The 23276-nt window shown below is 39.7% G+C and overlaps 1 protein-coding gene and 1 long non-coding RNA gene across 2 annotated transcripts in view; both read right to left on the bottom strand.

The window, feature by feature from the left end:
* PDE4D (phosphodiesterase 4D) overlaps positions 1 to 23276 on the bottom strand; it is a 798342-nt gene that overhangs the window by 442345 nt on the left and 332721 nt on the right.
* The window catches only part of LOC118499225, a 108477-nt gene that overhangs the window by 36416 nt on the left and 48785 nt on the right, over positions 1 to 23276 (bottom strand). The gene's annotated exons all lie outside the window — the stretch shown is intronic.

A 23276-nucleotide genomic window follows, 5' to 3' on the forward strand; every position in this document is an offset into this window, starting at 1 on the left:
ACTCCTAACGAGCCTTGCACGTCTACACTGCCCCTCCGCACACCCCTCTTCACCAGCTGACCACAGTGGCCTCTATGCGTGCCCTGAGAAAACACCAAATCCTATGTTATCTGGCTCTCCCTCATTTCCCAATAGTCCCCACCTATCCCCACCCCCTATTTTCCAAATGATATAACTTCCTGGTGAATTCCAGAAAAGTTACCTGTTCTAACACCATCCCTACCTCTCCCTGGCCCAGCTCTATGACTTTGTCCTCCTCTGATAGGCCCTGAGGCCCGCCCCCACCTCTCTGCTATAATATTTGCTGCATTTCCAATTCTACATCCATCTTCCCCAGAAGGGAGAAAAGTGTATGGTAACTAGTAAGCGCTTAAATATTTGTTTACCGTGAAGGTTGAATGTTGACTATTGATGAATGTAAAGATATGAAGACAGTAGCTGATCATTTGTTGAGGATATAAAAAGTTTTTACACCAATTTACATTTCATATTAGGTAGAGCTGGCTTTATATACTTTTTTAAAAAGTGCTGAATGAATAGAAATAAGCATCCACTAAGACTCAAAGAAAAGGAACCAGATTTGGGGTGGTTATAGAACATTGTATTATCTTCCCCATTCACAAATTTAAAAAAATACAATACAATTCAGCTAAAACAAAGTTCAAAGAAGAGTATATGTAACAGGGTGCAGCCAAGAGGGGGGACCCCACATGGGTATTTGGAATGGAGTCCAGAACTCAAGGTGGTTAGGAAATATTAGGATATCCTCACCCTGCCCCCACAGGTGTGGGTTGGGGAATGGGACAAATGGAGCAGGGCCATTGACAGCTGTTTTGCATAGCAACAGCTTTGCAGCTAACCTCTGGCATGGTCATTTAACATATCTATAACCTTTAACTGGTTTCATAGATATGTTAAATGGCTGTGGCCATGCTCTGAGCCAGGGGAATGGAAGTAACTTCCCCACCAAGATGTAACTAGGGGGCAGGTTCCCCAAGTTATAACACCTGCATGAAAGCTTGAAGATGGTTGACTCCATAACCATCTGGGCCACACCTGGGCCACAGCTGCCCAGACTCACAGCAGCAGCCCAGTAAAGCTGGAAGGATATGAGAGTGCTGGCAAGTGTAGCCGATTGTGGGAAGAGTCAGAAATGGGGCTGCAGAGGAAGATTGGCTTGGGGATTTAAACCCAGACTTGGCAGCTATTAAGGAGAGAACCACTCGGCTTTAACAGAGTGGGGACTCTCGCAGCCCTATGAGAGAGAATCACCATGCGGCTTTAGCAGAGAACTGCCACTAAGCTTTGGCAGGGTGATGACCGCCCCCCCTCCCCACAGCCCATTGTGTAGAGAGGACCACATGGCTGGGGCAGTGAAGAGAGAACCACGCGATTTTGCCAGAGTGGGGACTCCCACAGCCCTAGAAGGGGAGACCACCACCCGACTTTAGCAGAGATCCCAGTGACACAGCTGATGGTGCCGAGAACTGAGGGAGGCCTATCAGCTGAGCATGGATTCCTGGGAAGAACTGGAGACTGCCTGAGCCACAGACTTCCGTTTCTTTTCCTGAGATAAGGTACCCCAGACTGGGCAGAGTGGGAAAGGAAGGGCTGTGTGTATTTGTGGGTGTTTTAAGGGACTTTGGGATTTTGATGAAGACATTAGGTTATTACTTTAAGTCTGTATAGCATTAAAGAAACATTTCCTTTCCTTTTCATGAATCTCTGGATTTGAGAGATGTCTTTCCTCTGACAGCGAACATAACGAACCTGGGGGGTTCCTTTCAGTAATAGTACATTGCCCTTGGCCCCCTCCTTGTTGTTCTGTAACAGATATTTTAGAATAAATTCAGATCCTTACAGGAAAAAGATTTAAAGTACTTAGAATAGTCACTGACTGTCTATCATTTAAATATTTGTTCTTGAACTAACAACAACCATGTAGAAAGGAGAGAAAAATTAAATATAAAAGGATATTTGCTTGGATTGTAGTTTTAAAACAATTCCTATGAATCAAGGTTGGTATTCATATATTCATGTTCATTCTCCTATAAAGTCAAGTCTTAGACACAGTGGCTGGCCACACACAAACAGCTGCACTCACTCTCTGCTGTTTTATACAAACGACAATCAGGTGGCAAAGAGGTGATCCTCCAATGCTGTTACTTTTGGGCGTGTGTCACATGTTTGATCTGTACATTAACTCACTTAGGCTACCATGGTAACTCTTAATGCACTGAAGCTATATATAATTTGAGAAGACCATTTTGTTTTTAAGAGAGCTGGAGAAATTGCCAGCAATTTTTAACACTTGCTTATGAAAGCGTGAATTCCAGGAAAAGAATCTTGTGGTCAGGTGAAGTTGCTTATGCCACTTGACATTAACAACCTACAGGATGTGATTCTGAAATGCCTGCTGTTTTCAGAGCATTGCACCTGGAGAACTTCCTCAATTTACAGAGGGCCTCTTCTGCTGCGGGGATGTATTTCAGTTAACCTGAGTAAAAATTACCCTGAAAAGGGACAGAAAAGGTCAGGGGCAGAACAACACTGACTTTTTTCAACAATCACAAGATAATAAGGTTTAGAAGTATTTTAGCCTTGGAACAAACATCTTCCAACATTGTTAATATGACTATTTATTAACCACTCTCAGTAGGCTTAACTCAGTTCCTGACTAATTAGCTTGTCATTTAATTGCTAGTCCTAAATGCAAATCCTCTAAATCGGGGTAGTTGGCTCTTGAAACTGATACCGACCAATACCATTGTAGTCAGTGGCTCTCGAACATCTGCCCTTCTCGTGTTTTTCTGTTTTATTTTATTCACACACTGTGTTCACACACAACCACCCCTCATTTTTTTTCCCTGAAAGGATGTAAACCAAAGTGTACCTACAAAATCACAAACCTTGTGGTCAACACAGGAGTTTAAAATCCATACTATGTTTTTGCACCTGTGAATGTTTATGGACCATCTAACCCGTGTATACAGTTACCGAATATCAGCTTTGAACCATGAAAACCTTCCGGGGAGATTTATACAAATGGATAGACGCTTCTGTTTGTTTCCACATGAATTTCACACATCCGGATTTTCCATAGAGTTTCTGAGGGGGCTCCATATCTGCCTTGGAGTTGGTTCCCTGTACAAATTTCTTCCAGGATTAGACAGGATGTATACCTCATTCTGCGCTACACTCTCTCCTGGAAGACTGCAGTTGCATTACGATCACAGAGGATCACTCAGTGCTATAAGAAAGTGGAAAAATGGCTGATCCTAGAGAAACTACTTAATAACTTTAATAAGCTGCTTTGTTAAAAAAAAATCCACTCTCCCTTACCAAAAAACAAACTCTTGTGGTCATAAACATTTTCACTTCTTAAGAACGATGAAGATAGATCGTTCTATCTTCAAAGTGCCCTACCATTTTGCTTCCTGCGCGCTGTGTCACAAGGCTGAGCCCTCCTCCGACGTCACAGGGCACCGAGGCTGACCGGACAGCTTGGGAAAGGGATACGCTGCAGACCGGTGCACAAACCTCCGCGAGGCAATGAGGGGAAACTTAACTACCACTTTCAGTATCAAAGAGTGTTTCTTTTAAGCCTTGAAATCACTCTCTGGCTCTTTGCAGATGCGCATCCGTGATAGCTAGGGGACCGGGCAGGGGAGAAACAGACTGATGCCCACTACTCACTATTTTCTAGGTTGTCTGACTGGACACATTAAAACTGGGAGCTTTTATTAAGATAAGTAAGTTGATGTTTGCTTCAATGCATTTTTCCCCCTCTACTTTTATATTAGATAAATTCAGGGAAAGCTAAACATTTTTTATTATTTATTACAATTACCGTTTTAGGAAGTCAGCTTCTCTTGTTATCCAATACCACAGAAAATCTGCATTGTTGGTTAGCCTTGAAAATGGCCAAAAGAACCTTTTCCCATTGCTTAATTTTATTTTTTAGTTTTCCTTTTTTGTTTACATAGCCGAGGCCCTATTGATAAATATTTTGTTTTCATTTCCATTTTCACTATTGCAAAGAATGCTTTTGGAAAACTTTTAGTTAAAATCATATTTTTCTTATGCCAAAATGAGAGCTTATAGGAAAAAAACTGAGTCACCAAAATGTGAGTATTTAGAAGTATTTACAATCCTACTTGGAAACAATCCCTGAATGGCCTGGAGGTGTTTGAGCGCCACTGTGTTCACACATTCACCTTCTGCTCTGGGTGGAGGCATGTGCGTACATTTGAAATTTACATTCATGTAAATAAACAAATGCAGCAGCTTATGAAATTGGGTGTACTAAAAATACTTTTAATAGCATGCTTGTTTTTAATCCTGTGAGGCTTTTGAATTACCCAAAACAGTATCCATTTCCCAGATATGTGTTTACACAGTCTGCAGTTTTTTAATCACCAAAGAAAAGTGTATGAGAGCCAGCAAAGGAGAAGTTCACCTGGAAGTCATCATTGGAGAGACACTAGGACGGATGCGGCTTGATGTACTTGACTCAAATGAGATAAAGTGAAATCTAACTTCAAAATGTAAGTCTTCTTTACCAAGTAGAATAAAGGGCCATGCTTACTCTTTTAAAAATGTTATATGCTGCCCTGGCTGGCGTAGCTCAGTGGACTGAGTGCAGGCTACGAACCAAAGCATCACAGATTCGATTCCCAGTCAGGGCACATGTCTGGGTTGCAGGCCATGGCCCCCAGCAACCACACACTGATGTTTCTCTCTCTCTCTCTTTCTCCCTCCCTTCCCTCTCTAAAAAAAAAATAAAAAAATAAAAAAAATGTTATATGCTGAAAGAGTTAAGATGTCTCCAGCTGAAAGGGATAATTTTATGACCTTGCTTCTAAATTGTATACAGTTCTTCTTGTTTTGATTCTGCTGTCACAGACATTTAATTAACCAGAGTCACTGTACCGAGGGGTTTGTCTATAATTTGATTGACTCACCCATTTCTGAGTCATCTACTTCTGATTTGTTTTAAAATCAAATGCAAGATACTTGGCTAACATACAATTACCATGGGCTAGGACCTGAAAAGAACAATCCAATTATAGCCTTCTTTGATGCACCCCTAGCTTCACCTGAACCTTCTATTTTGCTAATAAAAGTTATAGTTTTATTCATTAAAGGGCATTTCCTAAGCATCCTTCTGTTATATCTGAAACACCAAGACCCTAACTCACCCATTTTTTATTTAACCATCATCCAAAGTCTATATAGTATTAACTGTATACTTAAAAGATAAGTAAAATTTTACAGTAGAAACAAAAGATATTTGATAAAGAAGTCTGTAATCTACTGGAGGAACTATAATTGAGTGATGCACTTAAGATCACATACCTGTGTGTCAGAAAACAAACTCATTGTAACATCAGCACAGAGATCCTAATGGACATAACACAAAGCACATAACACTGGGAGGGCGGTGGCACACTTTATAACGAAAGGGGTCTGCTTAGGGAAAGAGTAAGATGACTTCAAGCGGGGAAGAACAGCTAATAGAATGGATGACAGAATCAGGATATAAAATGAACTTAATGGCCCAAATCTAACAAGATAGAGTTAAATAGGGACACATTTGAAGTCTTGTCCTTTGGTTAGAAAAAAAAATCTAATTGAGTGATAGCCAAGGGGGAGGGAGTTGGTGGCTAAGCTGAGAATATTTAGTGTTGTGTGTGTGAGTACATGACAATACAAAGAGTCTATGTGATTTCAAGTCACAAACTTCTTAATGTCCAGGTTGAGGAAAAAAATAGTCTATCTGATGCTCTGAGCTACTTGGGTCACTTTTGAAATAATTTGCTCATCGCTGAGCCACAAATTTAAAAAAGAATGTTATGAGATAGCAGTTGGTCTAAATGAGAGTAGCTAGGAAATGAAAAGACAGATGCTACAGTGTAAGAGTGTTTAACATAAGGGGAAAAAACCCATTGAGGACAGACCTCATGGTTAAGAATACAAAAGAGTGTCAAAGGAAGTAGAATTTCACTTGCCCTGTGGGTCTCCAAGCTTTAGAGCAATGCTACATGGAAGCTTTGTGGAGGCAGAAGTTGATTCAGCGAAAGCAAGAACAAACCAACAAGGCAGAGCCGGCCAAGCACAGAAGAGCCAAGAGGGAGAACGGTGAGTTCTCTGCGTGAGCAGTGACGGAGTGAGCACTGGCCTTTGAAAGGTCAAGTCGCAGTTTGCATGAGCTCTGAGCCAAAGGGCATTGGTGTCTTCTACCAACTTGAAACTTCTGATTCAGCAAGAGGTTTGTACCCTTCCTCGCCTCTGCTCTATTTTCAATTTAGCTTCATTTGAATTAATTAAATTTCTAAACCCTTTACCCCTCAGCTTGAACTATTACATCTTTAAAAATATGTTGACCAATTTAAGGTTTACACTTAATGTGCATATGGATCACCTGAGACCTTGTAACCCAGTAGGGGTGGGGTGGGGTGGGGTGGGGTGGGGTGGGGTCCAAGAATGCGGACTTCTACCAAGCTCCCAGGTGATGCTCATGCTGCTGGTTCACAGACCAAATGTTGAGTACCAGGTAAGATCTATTTCCTGTGAAGCATCATTGTAGAATGTTTATTATACCAGTAATTAGCTAGGTATCTCTTTTGCTTTATATCTATTGACACAGATAATAGCATTTCTATTCTTGTTTAATTGGAAATTATAAGGTATAATAAATAAAAAACCAGACATCCATTTTTTTCAGGCACTTAAGAGGACGGCTATACAAAACCACTAACTTGGTCTTTTCGATCACATTTCTTAGGGGTATCAATGGGCAATTCCATCAAGGCTAATAGCTAAAACTGCACTAAGTTAGTAGGTCAATCTTATTTTTATTTATTTAGCATGTGAAATAGTCCTTGATAATAAAATAATTACAATAGCTTTATTTTTCCTGGTACTCAACTTGTTATAGCAACAATTCAATATCAGATATGAGACCCCTTTGGAGTGCTGTAAGTGGTTGGTGTATGATGATGTTGAGTAGATGGTCCCAAAGAAACAAGTTGGAGTGTCCCCAAGTTGTTTGCTTTAGACTAATTTTTTAAAAAAAGATTTTATTTATTTTTACAGACAGAGGGGAAGGGAAGGAGAAAGAGAGGGAGAGTAATATCAATGTGTGGTTGCCTCTCGCGCACCCCCCTACTGGAGACCTGACCTGCAACCTAGGCATGTGCCCTGACTGGGAATCGAACCAGTGACCCTTTGGTTGGAGGGCCCATGCTCAATCCACTGAGCTACACCAGCCAGGGCTAGACTAAGTTTTAAGGTATCTTTTTAAAAATTTGGTGCAAATTAAATAGCACTGATTTTGTTTTCATGTATTCTCCAGAAAATGTGAAAAGGTGATGTTATTTAGACTTCCTTATCAAATGTCATCTTTTGAGTTTCGAACCTAAATTTTCATATATGATTATGGGGGGAAACTTGGATATCATGGAATGGTAATTGGTCCTGTGATGTTGATATTCAGGGATTGAGACAAGCAAGGTCATTGTCTAGTGGTGAGAGACTTTAGCCTTCTAGTCTCTCTGTGGAAAACAATCTTTCCCCTCACAGACTTCAAAGTCTTTACACAAATGCCAACGTGGAAGGCTACTCCAACTACAGTTGCATCCCCTCGCCATACTTCCATGATTTATTTTTCTTCTTAGTACTTGCCACCATCCAACATACAATATAAATATATTTTACTGACTTTTCTTGAATACTGTCTGTCTTCCCCTATATTATCTTTCTAATTTTGCTATGACAAATCACCTTTGATAAACACAGTAGTTTAACAGAGAAAATGTGTTACTTTGTAGTTCTGTAGGTCAGAAGTCCAACACAGGTCTCACTGCTCTAAGATCTAGGTGTTGGCAGGGCTGCATTCCTTCCTGGAGCCTCTGGGGAGAATCTGTTTCCCTTTCCTGCCACCGTTAGAGGTCACCCCCATTCCTTGGTTCTTGACCCCCTTCTTCCATCTTCAAAGCTGGTGAAGGTGCATCTTTCTGACTCTTTTTTTGTCATTGAGTCTGTCTCTAACAGTAGAAAAGTCTCTGCTTCTAAGGACTCATGTGATTAGTTTGGGCCTACCTGGATAACCCAGGACAATCTCTACTTCTCAAGGTTGCAGTCATATCTGCAAAACCTCCTTTTCTATGTAAGAGAACATATTCAGAAGTTCTGTGGATTGGGCAGTGACCACTTTGTGGGGGCCATTATTCCATCTACCACACCCCTCACGGGAGTATAAACTTGTTGGTTTTGTTGTATCCTCAGCACTACACATCTGGCACAAAGTATAGTCAATAAATATTTTTTCAATTAAAGAATGAATAACGGCCAGATTTGGTTGATGATGAGCACATATTTGAAGTGCAGGTGCTAGAATACAGACCTCTACTAGCTATGGTTGAAAAGTATATCACCTCAATTAAATAACCTTAGTCCTTGTTTGAAAAATGATATGACCTCCTTGTACAATTTACAGAGTGACTTAATCACTATGATTTACATTGAAGTGGTTTGAAAATTCTTAATATAAATTAATAACACTATGGTCTTAGGGTCATTATCTTAAAAGTATATATTTCTTCAAGCTCAAATATCAGCAATTTTGGTCAGAGGTTCACACTCCAGACTTTTAGAAACACCAATCAAGATGCCAAAAAAAGGATATTTGGGAAGTTTCTTCAATGAGGCTATAGGCTTCATTGGTCTCTCTTCCTGCTGGACATGCCTTCCTCAGGGCCATGGTCCCATACTGACTGCTCTGTGCTTGGGCCGTCTGAGGAGGTGGTGGGATGGTAGGAAGTTATAGGGCATCTCATCTCCAAGCCTCAGTCTAGTCCAGGCTTTTGGCCAACTTGAGCCAATATCGCTGATACTCTCCAAGCTTCTCATCTGCCTAAAGTCTATCCTTCTCAGTAACATGTGACTAAGGGATGTTGGCAAACAGTACCATGGTACAAAAGTACATTACTAGGCTTATTATTTCATTTCCTTGGGAAAGGACTAGAACATGATTTGCCTAACACACAGTCTTCACTTAACACAAAGTTATAACCAATATTACAGCAAAGACAATAATATGCCAAAAAAAAACCTTATAGATTTTTTTGTTGATTTTCCCAGAATTAGTAGTTGGAACTTTTATCACTTATTTGTAGAATACCTGTGCAAGAAACTGAGCTTCTCCAATTTTACTGACAAAATTTATGAATTTTTAAAAAATCCAATACACCTTTAGAAAAGAGAGGTTGCCAGGAACTCATATGCTTATATTTACCAGAAGGGTAAAAATCAAAATGTTTCAGATAGAATCTTCAGGGTTCTTTTTTTAAAATCTGTGATGCTAAGATTAGAAACACTGATTTTTTCCCCCTAGGATTGACTGAATTAAAGATACCAAAGTAGACCAAAACAACAACAATACCAAAACAGACTTAATATCGATGTGGTTTGCTTCTGTGGGTCTGTGGCTAAATATGGATATTTGGAAACATTAGGATGTTTGATGGCAATCAAACTATTCACTATTGCTCAACAGGTGCATGCCCTGGAGTGAAAGCTCAGTGCCTACACTGTTAAACTGGTGTGGTGACTCTGAAAGCGTGGCCTACAGACTGGCAGCATCAGTGTCTGCTTGGCACTTCTTAGAAGAACAGTGTGGTGCTCACCACAGATCTACTGGTTCTGGGGAAGGGGCCCAGAAATGTGTGACTTACCAGCCCCTCCGGGTGACTTTTGGTGCTTAGAAAGGTCTGAAACCTCTAGGCTGAAGTCTTGGTCTAAAGTGCTGTGCCTGACTTCTTGATGCTGTAGCTGTGTTTGATGGTGTGTATGGAAATGCTCAACTGCTTGGTAATAGGTGAAAATTGGAGTCAACAATTAGCTATTTGGGATAAGTCATATCTCAAAATCATGTGGGCAGATTATTTTGAAAACTAGACATTTGAATTAGATGCAAACACGAGAGAGCCCTCCCCCACAAACGAAACCTAAAAGTCTCACTCACTCTTTATCAGTTTATGTAAATAGTTCATGAAAAATAAACTTTTTTTGTGATATCAAATGCTTTTCAGATAGTAAAAATCGGGCATATTTTATTGGCATTCTCTTATAATTTAGATACATTTTTCAGAGATTGATTCCCTTTCTCAACAAGAATCAAAGAGCTTAGGGGTGAAAACCTGAAAAAGCAAAACCAAACCAACACAATTCTATTATATGCAACCATATTTTAAAACTTCAAGAATCTTGAAAAATATGGGTGTTTTCCTCGGTGAGTTAAATAAGCGCAAAGCACATGTGTTGTTTTAATGTTAGTAACTGGAAGTATCCTTTTCCCAACATGATTGCTATACTAAAGGTGAAGCCACAGTGCTGAGACAGCCCAGACAACACAGCAGCTAATTCTTCCCAGAGAACCAAGGAGAGGGTCCTGGGAAAGGTGCTGTTGAACTGGGTCTTGGGTGGTAAGTTTCCAGGGGAGAGAATGCGGTTGAGGACTTTTTCCACAAGAGAAACAGCGTGTGCACAAGAGCACCCCATCATGAAGGGCCCCGAGGGGTGAACCTGCAAACGACAGAGTTGCAACACTCAGGATGTCCTGTGGTAAGGGGGTTGGGTTTCTTTGCAGGTGGTGGAGAGCCAGTGAGAGTTTCTAGGCTTTGGATTCACATAGCACAATCTCTTTTTAGGGAAATGTGTTCTGGCAAAAGCGTGAGTCTTGGACTGAATCTCAGAGACTGTTGTCAGGGAGTTCTAACTTGACAAAAGGCTGGGCCAAAGCAGGGGTGGTGGAGGGGAAGACAAGAAATGGAGAGACATTTGAGTTTAAATGTGGTGGCTGAGGGGGGAAAAAACAAGGAGAAATTTTGAACTTATTATGTATTAACATTGGGTATGATGCTTATTTTGCATTAATTATTCACGCAAACTGTTGAAGGCTAAATAAGGCATTTATGCTTGGATTGGAAGAGGGGCATGCCTCGAATGTATCCAGCTGGTTCAAATGATCACATTTCAAAATGACAGGAACAGGTGAGAGTAGCACCACTGGGAGATGTAGTCGGTGTGGGGGATGCATGTCTTAACCAGCAGTTCTGTGAGTGGACCTTGGTGAGCCTTTAAGGCAGTAGCCTTACTGGGGGCATTAAACATACTGTCCCCTAGGTCCTGTCCCCAGAAATGCTGATGTCACTGTTCTGGATGTCGATCTGGGCATGAAATTTTATAAGTTCCCGAGGTGATTTAGGTGGGTGAGAGCTACTGCTTAAATATATACCCGTGTTTTACCATGTGTAATGTGTACTTTTTTGCCCAAATTTTTGAGGGAAAAATAAAGATGCACATTATATAGGGGTGTAATGATTACACACCAGGGGTATAACAATCCCATGTCTAATGCACACAAAAACTGTGGGTATGCCTTATACACAGCAAAATATGGTAAGTGAAGCCTTTTTCAATTTGATAGCGTAGCTTTAAATTTTCATTCTGTTGATTTGCCTAATAGTCTGCTGTGATGCTAATGAGACCAAGTGTTACATATTTACCTCCTAGGGAATAATGTAAAAACAAATGAGATGATATATGCATGAAAGTACATGGAGCTGATATTTATTTGGGCTCTATTAGCAGCAGTGTTTCAAAAAGTTCCTATCGAGAGGAAATACTTATATGAATCACAGGGAAAACACAACCAAGCAGCATCATTTCCTCACTTTTATCTTTAACATGGTTAGGATAGAAATTTTCCATAAGCACTACTGTCACAACTTACAATAAATATATCCTTTTTATTGACATAAGAGCCTTTTAAAAAAAGGCATCAGAGGGCTATAAATGTAAACTGGATTTCAACACTCATTTTGGGGACTTTAATTTTTCATCATAAAATCTTCTTATAAATGGTGGGTTCTATAAATCCTAAAATGCTAAAGTTGACTTTGCCTTGTGTGTACTAAACACTCAATAAAGAAAGATTTTTTCAACACCCAAACAGCATCAGCACAGTGTGCTGTTACCATGTGGTACTGACATCATCACCTTGTTTGGGCAGAGCTGTGCTGAAGAAGCTGCTGGTCCCGCCTTAAAGAAGGGTGACTGACACTCAGCAGCAGCAGCAGCCATGTCTGAGCAGAGAGGTAAGGGCAATGCTCTTCAATAACAAAGCGGCTAAACCAAAGAAAGAAAATATTTCTGCAGGACGCTGATGTTAACGTAATTTTAATAATTTTGAAAAGGAAGGAGCCATAGAAGAAGAAAAATGTTCAATGGAAAAAATATATATTAAAAAGAGGAAATATCAAAATAAAGGGCTCAGTGGATTATATTTTTCAATAATACATGAATGTGGAGTATACCAAATACAGATAAAATTCTATTGATTACAAAGGGTAGCTTTTACTTACTTTTAAAGTTTTCAACAGGAATGTTGTACTATCCAGGTTTCGGTCCAATTAAGATTTCTCAGCTCTATGCATTTATAATATTTCATTCCTTTCTCTCACTTTTTTCAGTCTCTTAGATTTCAGCTTTTAGGACACAGTTCTAAGGTCTTTATTCAAATTACTAGTGATGGCTTTTTAACATAAATGTCCTTTCCTCTTTAAGATGAAGTTTACTACACATCTACTGTAGTGAATGACATTATGGAAAAACAGACAGTCCTGTAGTCTTTGTAAAAGGAGCAAATCTCATTTGGGACATCCCCCATGAAGCAGGACTTCAGCTCTAGGTGTAATTCTATTCCATGTACTAATGTCCAATATAGTTGGGAAGCACAATAATGTAAGATTCACCCCCAATTTAAACAGACTTATGCTAAATTTAAGGAAGACTTAATAGAGTTTATCAGGCAGTTAAATATGTTTTATGTCTATCGTATGTGCTCATATACACACACATATTTTACTGAATGGTTAGACAAAGTTAGGATAGGATATGAGGATTAACACTGTACTGGCTGGAATGAAGCATTTCTTAGAGAGAACAAGGTGTCTGATGGCCTGATTAGGACAAAGAGCTCAGGGAAAGAAAATGGAAGCTGAAAGCCAACACTTAACAGTTTGGATCAGCCCCAACCTGCCCGCCTTCTATCTGTATAATGTATAAGCAGGAATTTTATATTTCAAATAGAAGCCTCACAATTATTAATCAAAAAGAGTTTACATGTAGTACATCACAGAATTAGACTTAAATGGCCATTTAATACACCAGAATAATGCAAGTGTTTAAAAAGAATACATCATCAGAAATATATTATACATGCCTCCTAACTTTTCTAATTTGGTAATGTGCAAACCTTAATGAGATTTTTATTACCCTCAATGTCATCGATGGCAATGCCTGCTCTCAGTGTCGCTGCAGTCTAGTTGGAATTTGTTTGTATATTAATTTCTCTGACAAGTTGTGGTTTCTCAAAAATAAAATAAATTTGAAAGTTCCATAAATGTGGAGAGAATTTTGGGGAAAAATGTTGCAGGACAGTTTCATCATGTATATGAGATTTTTCTTAGTTGTTGACAACCAATACCTATGCATGCAATTATTCAGTAGATAAGGTGCCCTCAACTTCTTTTTGGACATGACAAAAGAAAGCTTCTCAAATTTTAACTTAAATATTTTATTTGGAAATGCACTTTTATAATTTCATTATAAAATTTTAAAAAGGTTGCATGAGAAATATAATTCTTCTTTCTCAATTGTGAATATTTTACCCTTTAGCTATTATACTTGCCTCTTAGTTTTTTCGTGTTGCTTTCCCCAAAGAACAAATCTATAATAAATATATTTATATTTTACTATTACAGAGACATTATCCATAATGTAAATGAGGATGAGACAATTTAAATTGGGGTTAGACCATTCTAGTTCTCTCATATTTTTCTTTTGTCAAAATAAAATACCAATTGAAAGTTAATGTATGGTTAGTTCGTACGTATGTTTCATCAAGCAAATCAAATTGCTTTCTAGGATTTCCTGTAGAGAAATCTGTGGCTCTGAAATTCACGTAGCACTAAAAACTGGCATCGAGACTAGTGCCCATTGTCTATGGGGGTAATCCAGGACCAGAGTGAAAATTCCTTGGCTTTAGCTTCTGCGTGATAAAGCATGGGGAAAGCATCTGCGCAGACAGAGGAGGCTAGACGAGCCCAGATCATTTGCACTACAGCCTATATTGCATTTCCAACAGTTTATCCATCATCTCTACTTGGACAATTATAGAATTCTCAGACTCAGTATGTCCAAATGGGATTAAATTATTTCATCCTAAAACCTGCTACCCCTCCTTTGCCCCTAGCTCAATGAATGCCCAAAGATGCTCAAATTCTCTCCCTCTCCCTTGCTTCCATCGCTAATGATTCAACAGATTCCATTGAATTTACTTCCTGAGTAGCTATTTGCTAAATGTTTCCACTTCTCTCTGTCCCCACCTCACCGCTAGAACAAGCTATGAATACTTGTCTGAATTAGGACAAGAGTATCTCCACTGGTTTCCCTTTCCCCAGCAATTGTACTTCCTCAGTCCAGTCTCCAAAATGCAGCCAACGCCTACAACCTCAAAGGCTTTCTATTTTGTTGGAATAAAGTCTAGATTCCTTAGCATGGCTAGGAAGTCCCCCTCTTTTCTGTTCCTTGCCTTTTCCTCCAGCTTCAGCTCCTCTCTCTCTTTCCAGAGCCTATGCACCTGCCACGTGTCCTCCACGCTCCACCAGATGGAGCCATGTTCAGTCATGTGATGGAGCCAAGAACTCAGAGCTTTTGAACTTTGCATATGCTCATCTCTCAGCCTGCCTTTGCAAGTTCTAGGGCTTCTTCCTGTGAACTCTTCTAGACTACCCCACGTCTACGCCCTCAAGTCCAGGAGAGATGCTTTCATAGCATCCAATACTCTGCCTCATCCCCAAGCTTACTACACTTCACTGTAATTGCCCATTGACTCATCTAGCTTTACCATTGGACATCTGATGGCACAAGAACCATGGCTGTCACCATCTTGTTCATTTGTCCAGCCCTGGTGCATTACAGGGAGAAGTCTGTGGTAGGTATTCCACAAATATTGTTTAAATGAGTGAATCCAGATGGAGTTATGCACAAAGGTCACGGAGTTCATATTTCTGTTTACGCCCTTAGCTATCTGGTCAAAGTCCTGCAGGAAACATGTAGTAAATGATAATTAGCTGTCGGTGAAAACAAAGTTACTTTCTTTCTATACAGTTTCACCAACTCCCCCTGCTCCCCAATCCAATCAGTAGCTAAATTTAAATCTCTTTGAAGAACTGCAGCAACCATCATCATCTTTAAGAAAATTAAATTACTAATATCAGTCTACCCATTTCTCCTAGAAAATGAAATTACTTCTCTACAGAATTAAAACAGCGTTTCCTTGAACTTGATGAAGCAGCCAATTTTCTTTTGTGTTTCCTGCCTCAAAAAAGAATTTGTGTCTAGACAGAATATTAGTGAAGTTTATCCATGAGATAGCCTTTTCTGCTAGAACAAACTTCATTATTCCTACACAATTATATAAATAGCTCACTGTACCTCTCTGCTTACCTCTTAATTTTAAAAAAGGCCAAAACCTAGGTGATAGAAATTCTAACACATATTTCTAAGCATAGAATTCTGCTTTTAAAAAAGAATACTATGGATTTATATACTCTTCTCCAAGTTTCTAAATATTGTCATAATTCATTTTAAAAGGTGACAAGCTAATATAGCTATTCTACATTTGCTTTGTGGTATTCTTTGCAGGATTGGTTCTCCGAGTTTAGCACACATCAGAATCTCCTGGAGGTATTTTTAAAATGCTGTGTTGCTGGGCCCACTCCCAAGAGTTTGATTTATTAGTCTTGAGACTGGACCAGAGAATTTGCATTTCTAACAAATTCCCAGGGGATAGTGATGCGGCTGTCTGGGGACCATGCTTTGAGCTGTAACTGATACATGTACCTTACAGTAGAAAAGCACATGTATCTCTGTTTATGTAGTTAATATCATGCCATTTTGACATGTACTATTTCACTCTGTCTTCCTTCTTATTTTTCCTCATCAGTATCTAATTCAGTTTTGCTGCCTAAATGTGTGAAGCATGTACTCAGTGCTAAAACTTAACAGCACAAGAGTACATTATTTTCCTAAAAAGAAGAGGTTTACTTCTGTGAGTTTAAACAATTAAATGGAAAAACCACCCGAAGATTACTCTAAGGAGGTTTTACCTTCAACAGGAAAAGTGTTTTGCCTCGATTGTTATTTCTTTATTTAGGAGCCAAGCTGTTAATTAAACTGGCACAAGGACTAAGAGTCATTTGTTTAATATGATGATAGTGTAGCCCTTTGCAAAACCTGGAACAATGAGGGCCCATGCATAAGCTTGTTCCAAACTCGAGTTCTTTCTCTGTTCTTGCTCTCTAAATGGCAGCTGCTCATCCTGAATTCTCAGAGCCACAAAAGGGAAGATTTTTCCCAGAGGATGGGAAAATCTCGTCCCATCCTTCTCTATTTAAACCATGTACTACCTTAACTTATGGGAGCAATCTTAAGTCATCTTCTTTAAACACTGGGTAACTTCCATATCTTGGTGATTGTAAATAACACTGCAATAAACATAGGGGTGCTTCTGTTCTTTTGAATTAGTGTTTTGGGATCCTTCTGATCCGCAGAATAAAAGCATTCTTTTTTTTTTTAAATAAAGTCTTGTATCTTTGAGATAATAAGCTATTTTTTTAAAGATTTTATTTATTTTTAGAGAGGGGAGGGAGGGAGGGAGGGAGAGAGAGAGAGAGAGAGAGAGAGAAAGAGAGAGAGAGAGAGAAACATCAATGTGTGGTTGCTGGGGGTTATGGCCTGCAATCCAGGAATGTACCCTGGCTGGGAATCGAACCTGGGACACTAGCATTCTTAATTAAAAAAAAAACAAAAACTGCATGACCAATCGTGAAGTCCACCAGCAAAGTGGCACTTGTGGGATCTTTTGGCTCCAGAGGCTCCCCATTACCTCCGTGTTTCTCTGCAGCATCACTGTGCTGAGAAGAGCGAGTGGAGAACTCTATCTGGAGCTAGGCTCGGTAGGAGGGTTATTTTTGTCCTGTAGACGTGCTATTTCAGCCTTCTTCTTAGAAAGAAGGAATGTTTTGGAAAGTTCTACTTCTCATCAGTTTTGGCATAAGCTGAGTCAAATAAAAGGTATCTGGATTTAAAGAAATCTGGCTTAGCAATGGCTTCTGAGGAAATCGGGCCCACCGTGCTGTGACCACTACATGGTACTAGATAATTTCCCACCGTTCTCAAAGGTCCTTTTGAGTGAGGACTCTGTCTTGTTCACTGCTTTATCCCAAGAATTCAAAATAGTGCCCCTAAATAGAAAGCACCCAATATATAACATTTACTGCCCAACTGGCCCTCACCATAACTATTATAGGTGATGCACAACGGAAGAAGTGTAGCATGACACCCAAGTTCATAAAGTAAATAATGTCAAAACAGAAATTGTTTCTACACTGAAGGAAATGAATCACAAGGCGTCTTTCTCCAATATAACCTTAAACCTCAGTCTGCAAATATATCCACCACCAGATGTCTGCCAAATGTTCAAAGTAAATACACATTTATGTTTCAGGCCTGAAATCCCTGGTTTTACACCCGGACAGTGCCCAGATTAGTAAAACATTTTCAATTAAATTATCTGCCAGTTGACAAGTGTAGAGGAATTTACATGAGACATCTTCCTTTACACAGGGAAGAAATTTCTGGCTGAATACTTTCTCAGAATCGTGTAAGAAGGGCATATAATTATTAGGTGGACAAATGTCATTGCCATTTCTTTTTAACACCAGTGGTTTCCTCAAAGCTTTTTTCTTTGTTCATTTTGCAGTAATGTCAGTTTATGGAGATTCATAGCCCCTTCAGCTGAATCTACTCACTGTAGCCTCAACCTGTCTGAGTTCATGAAATAATCCTGCCATGGAGGAGTCCATTACGACAACTTCAGCCGCAACTAGTTTGTGCCACTCAGACCTGTATCTGCCTAGAGGTCAGCCAGGACTGCTGGCTCCTGCACCATCTTCTCTTCTTGCCAGATTACCCAATCCCTGAGGGCTACCTCATGGACACCACACCCTGTGTCACATGTCCAAATTAGGATAGCCTCATACCTCAGAGCTTTATTGCCCCTTCTACCTTTGGATCTCCTGTAACCCAAGATGGCCTAATCCAAGCCAAGCTCTCTTATGCCCTTTAGATACTGTTCCTCTAATGAGTCAGAAGACAAGCCTCCAGGGACAAGCCAGTTCTCCAAGGTCTCATCTAGCATGCAAGTTCTATTTTTTCCCCCCCAGGTTCTGATTTCTTTCGCAGTCCCTGTTGCTAAAATCCCACTAAACCCCTCATTAACACCCTAAACCTTAGCAAGGTACAATTTTGCTATATGAAGTTCATTTCCAGACCTCGGGATATACTAATAACTAGTCATGTGGCACCCGGTAAGCATTTGCACCAGAGGACAGAAATTGGGGTGGAGGGAGGGCATGGAAGAGGTCCTAGTTCTGAACCATATTTTCATGGAATACTGTAGCTGGTGAATTTCCTTGCCCAGCAAAGATCGAAGTGATGCACTATTTTAGCACTCCTGTCATTTCTACACAGGATTTTAGTTTATGGAAAAGCGCCATGATTTTTAACATACTATAACATCCCCTCATGCCAAGAAGTCTCATATTTTAAGAATTATAAAATTCACTCATCAAAAATTTTGGCACACCATGGACTATGTATTACATATTTATGTATTTTAAAAATACTGAACAAATCTCTCTTGAGGTTCTGTTTATAATACAACCACAAGCGCAGTCAAGTATGATAGAAAAACAGCACATCCACTCACAGAAGACCAGCAGCTGCCTCGTAAGTGATGCAACTGGAAATTTTGTTGATGTTACTGCGAAAATTAGTTATGCAGTACAGAAGAACAAAGGCAGGCTGCGATATTTTCTCCTACTGGACAACATTAAAGCCTCAGAAAATGTCCAAACTTCTAGAAACAAAAATCGATTGAGAAGAGCAACCCAGAGCTTTCATTAATGCAATCAGCCAGCATGCTGCCAGCTAATTTACAATCTATGGCAAGCAGAGCCAAGTGAGTTATTTACGTTTGTTCTTCTGGTATAATAGAAGGGATGGGAATTAAAAGGATCTGCTGAATCACATCGTGTTTGAGGAGTGACAGAGTTTTCTTCAATTAATAGCCAGCTGCATAACTTGAGCTAATGCCAGCTGGGCTTTCGTCATGAAGTGACACAAAAATAAATTATTCTGTACTCAGGCGCTGGCTGTGATGCAGTGAATTAATCCATCCAAAGTTGGAGGAGGGAGAAGGGCAGGCGGTTATCATGAATTGCATGAGCCTATTTTGGCAACTGTTTATGGGTATTAGTTCATGCTAGCTGTTAAAATGTTCACCTTGATGCATTTAGGGTCAAAGACTTATCTGAATAAACAAATCGTTAGAATGGAGGAACCAAAATGGATAGAAATGACCTCATCCAGGGCATGCTAATTTCTTTCATTGGTTAGTGAAATCCATAAACATATTCAAATGACATGGTCAGGAGGGAGCAGGCAAACAAGGTTTCACTGGGAGGAGGGAGTGGGCAAAAAAGGTTTTACTGAGAGAGTCCATATGAGGAAATTCTTGAGGGGGAAAATCATGACTACAACTACATAAAAGGAGTACAGAACAGATTTTAAAAAGTCAAATGCCTGCTAGTACATTCAGAAGCAATTACCAGGCCCAGCTGCTGGGACTTTCTAGTGAGGTGTCTGTCGCCGTGGTCACAAGTCCATGTGTCTTCTGGCTGCCTAGCTACATTCCCGTCTGTCTGGATGGAAAAGAGCCCATCCACAAGCCAGACCTTTTCATTATGGGAAAGTTTCTGAGGTCTCCTGTGTCAGGCAGACTTTGCTTACCCATCACTTCATGTAAACACCTCTTCTAAGGGGATTTCTTACAGAAAAACCTACTTGAAAGCATCTACCCAAAGAAATGAAGTTCAGGAAGAGAATTGCTACATAGGAATCTAGACATAAAATAAGCCCTCCAAATGAGGAAGCGGTAGCAGTCTGACTGGTGAATTCTTTGCTATCTGTTTGCTCCCTCAATTTTCAAACTGTAGCCCTGGAAATATAAACACACAATTCTAAACATTCACAGGTCCATGGCAGCAAAAATGCCTCAGACCAACTCCACAACTGGGGCATGCAGACCATAAATCCTATCATTGGCAGGAGGAGAGGTGTGGAAATGGACAGCCGCCATTCAGCACCCTGCACCAAGGACAACTGGGCGCAAAGACGAGGTGACCGGCAGCCAATTCTTGGATGCTCTCATTCATCGAAGAAGGAGCTCAAGGGTTGAATTACCCAGTTGACGCCAGTTCTATCCATGCCAGGGGGCACAAGTGACTTGACTGTCAAAGGCCACGACTGCTTTGGATTTAGGCAGAATTGCTTGGTGCCTAGTGTGGACAGAAGGGAGGCCTGAATGCAGACGTGCAAGGCAAGGGGCTCCTCCCCAAGTTTGCTAATGAGCTCTCCCATCTGACATGGGTTTTAGAGGACTCAGGGGACAGTGATCATAGGGTTTGACCATTTAAATCTGTCAGCATGAGAGATAAACCTAATCTGGCCATGTGAGCCATGAGCAACAGTCTTTGCTTCTGGCAACACAGAGAAAAAAGGGCAAAACAAGAAACCCACCACTATTAGTTACTTCAGAGCAACAGGGAGAGCGGCACAGCCATATGGCACCCTGTTCCATTGTGGTTGGGTAGGCTGGGAGATCCTAAGCTATTCACCGAAAGTCATATCCACAGCCAGTACTGGGGGAGGCGAGCTGTTAGGAAGCTGAAATTAACAAGTGCTCTTTCAAATGCCATTTGTAGCATCGGTGGGTGCCCTGAGTGTAACCCCCTTCCGAGTCAGACACTTACAGACAGAATATAGGCACAATTTCTAGGTGTGAGCATTGCATGACACAGTTTCCCAAGCATTAGTGGACTTTTTAACAAATGGACTCTTTTTAACAAGAAGCACGTTAATTTATTTTCTAGGATTCTCTACACCACAACCAAATGTATGAAGGGAAACAAAATTTTGATTATTAATGATTAAGATTGATTTTGTTTTTATAATCTTTGTTATGGAAAAGATACAACCTCTGTTTTGACACTGGGAATAAATGATACAAATGGATGTGTTAACAGACTCTCTCATCTATGTATACACACACACACACACACACACACACATCACATATACCTCCTCCATTCAGGGATTGATAATGGAATCGGTGATTCATCATTTCTTTTATCTTTTCCTTGTGACATGTGCTTCATGAGGAAAAAAGGAGTGGCAGAATTGGAAACTACTGTGCCAAAAGCATGTCCCAGGCTTGATGCTAGATAACTTTTAAACATTTCATCTTTAAACCTAATAACCTTCCGAGGTTAATATCCAATTACAAATAAAGGAAAGAAGCTTAATGGTAAACAGACACTTCTTCTGAGTTGCTTTAGTTGATGAATAGCCTAGTTTAAGATGCTCATATACTCTCACTTCATCCCTACATTTTTCCATCATTCTCTTCAGAAGCTTTTCATTTGCCTGTCTTCCTTTAAACTGTAATTTCCTTGAAGGTGGGGACTGCACGTTATATATCTTTGCACCCTTGTGCCTGAAATAGTACCTGGCAACTGGTTCCCAGAAATGTCAAGGTTAAATGTAAGCCGTGCAGCCAATAAGTAACAGCATTGGTTTTTTTGATTCAGAAAGGTCTGATTTTAACACCTACCAAGTAAAAAATGTTCGTGTTTATCAGTGATGTTTGGCAGAAGAGTGGGTGTTTTTTGTGTTTCTAAGAATTTTGTAGGGAAACTACTAGTTTCATTCCAGATAGTTCCTGGCCAAGAGGGTCTCAAAAAAAAAAAAACCACAAAAAACTTGTTGACAGAATTCATTTACCCAAGTTAGCTCTGTTTCCCAAAACTATAGATGACCGGGAATTAGAGATTCAGGTAAAAGGCAGGTTCAGGAGAAGGACTGGAGACTTTTTATGGAATATATTACTGAGCATTTGCATTGTTTAAATGATAGGTTGACATTTCACCAGAATCACAGGAAAGATATTCCAACATCAATTTTATTTTGAAAAACTATATTGAGTATAACACTAAGTGCTCTCTGCATGAAAAATTCTAGTTTTTCCTTACTGTACAAATTCACAATGTAAATATAATCATTTTGGCATTTCCTTTCAAATCATCAGCACATAAAATGCACAGACTTTTGAAGAATAAAGGTGTTGACAAATTAAGTAAAACAGCTTTAAAATCCTGTCTTGAGAAGGATTTTCATGGGTAGCTTTGCTGATGTGGCCTACCTAATACCAGCTTCCACCAGCTCCCTTCACAAACCCTGGCTCCCCCACCTCACCCCATCCATAGCCACTCGTGTTAATCTTAAAAACCCATTGATCCTTTTAGCTTAAAACCTATTTAAACTAAAAAGATAAACAATAGGCAGAAAACAGCTATTGGACTTAAAATGTAACCAGTTTAGCTTAAAATGTAAACAGCTATTGGACTTAAAATGTAACCAGTTTAGCTATGACAGGACCAGCCTAGCACAGTGGGCCATTAGGCACAGTGACTACTTTCCCCCGGAGTCTTTAGGAGCCCATGAAAATGTTTTAATTTTTAAAAATCAGAAAAAATATAATTCAGCTTAGATTATATTTGTGTTTAGATCAATGCAGTTTTAAAGTGTAATTTTTAATATTTTTCAAGGAAGAAGAGGTCCATAAAAGTCAAACTTACATTGGGGCCCCAAAGCCATAGGGTGGCCCCGCTTTGCTATTTTTAACCTTTATAAATTTGCTATGGCAATGTTATTTGTTGGGATCCTAAGGACACATTAAGATTGTATGCCTTTCATTCCTTCTCTCTCACCACAAAAAACAATCCCTCAAAATCCCTGAATATTCTTTTCATATGGAAAAGAAAAACATTACTATGTTGATCAAATATGTATAGGATATCAATGGATAGCAAACAAAAATCCAGTTTAAATGGGTCATAAAGGAAAAGAATTCCCTAAGAAGCTCCCTATCTCATATCTTTTACCTGGAAAACAACTTAGAAGTAATCACAATTTCAGAGGAACAAAGAAAGATGAATTACTAACAACACAGTGCCTTCATAAAA

The sequence above is a fragment of the Phyllostomus discolor genome, chromosome 3, assembly GCF_004126475.2.
Source record: "Phyllostomus discolor isolate MPI-MPIP mPhyDis1 chromosome 3, mPhyDis1.pri.v3, whole genome shotgun sequence".
Taxonomy (NCBI): domain Eukaryota; kingdom Metazoa; phylum Chordata; class Mammalia; order Chiroptera; family Phyllostomidae; genus Phyllostomus; species Phyllostomus discolor.